The sequence below is a fragment of the Sinocyclocheilus anshuiensis genome, unplaced genomic scaffold (genome assembly GCF_001515605.1).
Source record: "Sinocyclocheilus anshuiensis isolate Anshui unplaced genomic scaffold, SAMN03320099.WGS_v1.1 scaffold466, whole genome shotgun sequence".
NCBI classification, from domain to species: Eukaryota; Metazoa; Chordata; class Actinopteri; order Cypriniformes; family Cyprinidae; genus Sinocyclocheilus; species Sinocyclocheilus anshuiensis.
This window is the reverse complement of record NW_015544159.1, coordinates 588,010-592,108: the sequence shown is the minus strand read 5'-3', so window position 1 is coordinate 592,108 and position 4,099 is coordinate 588,010.

The window sequence follows — 4,099 nt, the reverse complement described above, 5'->3', positions numbered from 1 at the left end:
CCCGTTCTGGCCGGGCCGAGTTGGGTCTCAGGCCTGATTTCTCTCCTCGACGGCGCTCTATGGGAGATTCCCGTCAGGAGAGATCTCCTCTCACAGGTGGAGGGCACGCCCCCGCCCGGAGCTGTGGAGGCTGTGGGTGTGGCCTCTGAGGAAGCACAACTCATAACTTCCAGTCTCTCAACCGAGGTTGTTGAGACTGCCGTTTGGTACAGTTCTGGAGTTCCTGCAGGCCTGTTTATCCGCAGGGTTGACCCACTCCACCCTACAGATCTTCGTGGCAGCCATTGCGGCCTACCACGCCCTTCTCGGTGGCCATTCAGTGGGAAGACACCCTCTTCTTACACGTTTCCTCTGCGGTGCGCTGAGGCCGAGGCCTCCGGCCAGAGAAGCTTAGGCTAAGTGGTGGATCAGGATGCTATTTCATAGCCTCGAGTCCTCTGATCTCCTCTCTCCTTGGGGGTCAAGATTCACTCCTCCATAAGTTGGCCTTCGGGATGGCGAGCCCCGCCTACTTTAGCCACTCCGGGCTAGCTGTGCAGTCTTCGAGGGCTTCGTGGCGGCCATTGCGGCCTACCATGCCCCTCTCGGTGGCCATTCAGTGGGAAGACACCCTCTTCTTACACGTTTCCTCTGCGGTGCGCTGAGGCCGAGGCCTCCGGCCAGAGAAGCTTAGGCTAAGTGGTGGATCAGGATGCTATTTCATAGCCTCGAGTCCTCTGATCTCCTCTCTCCTTGGGGGTCAAGATTCACTCCTCCATAAGTTGGCCTTCGGGATGGCGAGCCCCGCCTACTTTAGCCACTCTGGGCTCTTCTGTTCTCTCGCCCTAGCTGTGCAGTCTTCCACACTAGGCAGAGATTTAGAAGTCTGGCGGCGTGGGCATTCTCGTTCCCCTAGCGTTTTCCGACGCAGCTCGAGTTCCTGAAGAGGAACGTCTCAGGTTACGTATGTAACCCTGGTTCCTTGAGGGAACGAGACGCTGCGTCTCGGTGCCATACTTCCGGCATCCCTGCCAGCGCTTGCCTCATTCCTGAAGCTGACGCTGGCTCCGCCGCACGTGCTTTTATAGCTTTCTGGTCATGACGTCACCCGCCCGTGACATCCCGCTCAGCTATTGGACTGATTTCACATGTTATTCAGAGCGTGGTCACAGAAGGCGTTCCCCTAGCGTTTTACGACGCAGCGTCTCGTTCCCTCGGGGAACCAGGGTTACATACGTAACCTGAGACGTTTTCCCCACATAGTATGCTTGTGGGATGATGCATTTTTTGTAGGCCAAAATCCGGAAATGAGTTTGCATTTTAGCACTTCAGTTTCAATCGTCCTGAAGTCAGTGGGTTTTTTGAATGGGTTTTTGTTTGAAATGCCTGAAATAAGGTATGTGTATATGAATATGTATAGAATATGTAGCTTATGACTCAATATTTTAATGAATTACAAAAGCTGATTAATCAAACAAAACCTACTTATTCATTGGTGAAATAATCTACGATTAGACAATTAATCATTCTAATAATCGTTAGATTAATCGATTATCAAAATAACCATTTGTTGCAGCCCTACAGAACAGGTAAACTCATTTACTCACTGGTCATTTTTACAGCCTCGTTCTGTTTATAATCACACCTTTACAAAGTATTCTAACTCAAACTTTTAGGGAAAATGGTTTTAAATAAAGACTTAAAGAGTTGTTGGAAGCTTAATGGTGGTGATATTGAAGTCGTGGTGTAATTTTTCTTAGCTTTTTACTTCTGGCAATTGTATTTAGGCTTAAAAATACAAAAATTGAGTTCATTTTTGAAGATTATTGTGATAAACAAAACATGTAAGAATCATAAACTTTTGTTATTCACAGAGCTTTTCTGCAATAATCCAAAAGGATAGATCCTATTGAGTTTTTGTAGAAGGAAGCTTTTGTAGAGGTGATACTAACTTCTGGGTTGGCATACAAAACTGTCATTACAGCACTTGTAAGTACATTTTTGTATGTTTTTCCTTTATTTTCTCAAATTTTAAGTTGAAAGTACTTTAGTTGTTTGATTTAAACCACAAAATTGCTTGAAAACACCATTAACAAAATATATGGCATGAAGGAGTTATAGTTTTCATGTGTTACAGAAAAAAATATTTCTTTCAACTATGGACTTCAAGAACAAGGTGGAGAAACTGGCATCCTTCTGCACAAAGCTTGATCCATTGTTACTTGCTGAAGCCACATTGGAGCTGGAAAAGGAGAGCAAAACTAAATACTTAGTGGTGAAGCAAAAGAACAAAGTACAGAGGTTGCATGACTTCTGTCATGATGTCTACTACAATGGTCGATCCCTAGGCTGCACTGGAGCCATCGACAACACAAATGCAAGACATCAGTATCTGTTGTCAGTGGCTCCAGTTCAGCCTTGAGAGCGACCATTGTGTTTCCCAGAAACCCTTATGTTAGGGGTGTACAATCATGCTTCTGGAGGGCCAATGTCCTGCAGAGTTCAACTCAAAATATCCTAGCACTCCTGCCTGGAAGTTTCATGCAGAGATCTTATTTTATTAGGAGATAACAAACTCTGTGGCTGTACCATTGGAGAAGGCACAAATGGTCAACTTAGATCACGTGTGCTTAATCATGTTATAGCCTTAAGGTCATTGAATTGCTGTCAGAGTTGTACAACAGTCAATCTCTAGTTGTGTCTCATTTCGAAGCCTGTGCCCTTCAGAGGTCGCATTTGTAGACCGCGTACATCATCAAAACGGTCTCAGTTCAGAAAAGCAATCATTATAAAATTGACTTTTATTCCTTGTGAGGTGTAATTATTGTAATTTCTTGCTTGCTTTGGAATGTAAATGCTTACTTTTCTGAAAAAAGTCAGTCTACAGTCAAGTCCTCATTGGAAGTTTGCATTTACGAGTTGGGAAGTTGTAATTACGTTGTCAGGTATGTTCAGTCACTTTCGTCAAAGCAAGATGGTGATGTACCTTTTCTACAAGCAAATCTGCAAATTTTTTAACTCTACTTCTATAAAATGATGATAAAGGACACATGTTTTTGCTTGATGTTTTTAGTTAATTGATCTTAAATTGTTGCATTCATAGTAACAGATCTGAGAGACACAAATAGGTTTGGTTATGTTTGGAACAGCTGCTTTACCAAACCCTAGTGCAAACACACACCATTCAGAGAATTATTGTGGAGGTCGAGTTGTTCAAATGGAGTGCCCTTGTATTCAGACTTACTACAAGCGAAAGAAATCAGATAGAGGTCAGTGTCAACATATCATCATTTGTATTTGCATATTTAAATTACACATGCTTTTTCAAGCATTGTCTTTGGATTCGTTTTTGGAGACTCAAATGGAGGGAAAGCATTCTTGACTCCATAGAACAGGATGTACATATACATTTAGATCCCCACCTTCACATTTTTGAACAAGGCTGCGACTTAACAAGCTTTATTTTATAGAGTTCTATAAAAGCCATGTTATATGTCTGCTTCAATAAGCTGTTCCTTTACAATATGTTGTTGTTTGGGTTTATATATACATTGTAGTTGAAAAACAACTTCAGTGCCTCATTTCAGCTTGATCTGTGGGTTTGATAATTTTGCATTTCACTTCTGTAGTGTATTGTGTGGCTGAACACTCATATATTAAACAGTAAAGCTAATTGTGAATATATAGTCAACTAAAGCTTTGCTGTTAATATTTGAGAATCTTTTGTCCAGCAAGTCATGTGGTGAATCTAACAAAGTCACATGGTGCAACCCATGTAGACCTTAATGACTGTGTGTCAAAGTAAAAAGTTTCTTAAAATGTAAGGTAAATTTATGTTTTTATGACAAGTCAATGTTTGTTCAGGTCAGGATTATTATCACTAACTAAAACAAACAAACAAACAAACAAAAAAACATTATTTACTTGAAAAAAATAAACATTAAATAAAATAAAATAAAAACTTAAACCTATTATATTGGGTAGTTGCCAAAGCAATGGTTCTTATTTTCATTTACATTAAATACAAAAAAAAAGTATAAAAAAAACTATATAGACATATATTTAAATAATAAACGTATAAAAAAAAATAAAATAAAAAGTATATATATATATATATATA